At 19.1% G+C, this 1042-nt stretch overlaps 1 protein-coding gene across 1 annotated transcript in view; it reads left to right on the top strand.

The window, feature by feature from the left end:
* LOC117174114 (dynamin-binding protein-like) overlaps window positions 1-1042 on the top strand; it is a 63903-nt gene that overhangs the window by 23365 nt on the left and 39496 nt on the right. The window lies entirely within an intron of this gene.

Raw genomic sequence — 1042 nt, 5'->3', positions numbered from 1 at the left:
TTTTCGTACAAAATTAATCTTCTCAGTTGAAAATTGTTTTTTTTTTAAGGGAAATTTTGTAGAGAATTTTAGGGAAATTCTATTTTTGGGTTAAAAATTTTAATATTTTGGGCAAAATTAATTGTATTCTTGCTCGAAATTTAAACATTCTATTTTTTCTTAAAAATACATTTTTTTATTGTTAAACATTGAACTATTCGATTTTTAAAAATTATTATTATTCTTTTTTATTATTATTTATTATTATTATTTCTTTTTTTTTTGAAAATTTATCTCTAGCTTAAAAAATCATTAATCAAGGTCATTTATTCATAAAAGCTTCTTTTTTTTAAACAATACTATAAGTATTTTTTAGTTTCCAGAGATTTTTTCAAGCCAAAAGACGAATTTATTCAATAAAAATTGAATTTTTTACACTAAAATTATTACTTTTTAGCAAAAAATGAATTTGACACGAATCTGATGCATTTTACCCCGAAAAAATGAAATTTCAAAAGAAGAAAATTATTTTTTACCAAAAAAAGTCTTTATCTACTTATCTACTTATCTACTTATCTTTATCTACTGATAAAGAAAGTCTTAAAAAAATGGAAAAATTACATTTTCAGTTAAAAAATAGTTTTGAACGAAAAAAAGATCTTTTTTCGTACAAAATTAATCTTCTCAGTTGAAAATTGTTTTTTTTTAAGGGAAATTTTGTAGAGAATTTTAGGGAAATTCTATTTTTGGGTTAAAAATTTTAGTATTTTGGAGAAAATTAATTGTATTCTTACTCGAAATTTAAACATTCTATTTTTTCATAAAAATCCATTTTTTAATCGTTAAATATTGAACTATTCGATTTTTTAAAATTATTATTATTCTTTTTTTATTCCGTTCTTATTTATTCTTTTTATTATTATTTATTATTATTATTTCTTTTTTTTTTTAAATTTATCTCTAGCTTAAAAAATCATTAATCAAGGTAATTTATTCATAAAAGCTTCTTTTTTTTAAAACAATACTATAAGAATTTTTTAGTTTCCAGAGATTTTTTCAAGCC

The sequence above is a fragment of the Belonocnema kinseyi genome, chromosome 6 (assembly GCF_010883055.1).
Source record: "Belonocnema kinseyi isolate 2016_QV_RU_SX_M_011 chromosome 6, B_treatae_v1, whole genome shotgun sequence".
In the NCBI taxonomy this organism is placed as follows: Eukaryota; Metazoa; Arthropoda; class Insecta; order Hymenoptera; family Cynipidae; genus Belonocnema; species Belonocnema kinseyi.
Note: the sequence above shows the minus strand (reverse complement) of the source record. Positions and strands in the feature narration are given on the sequence as shown.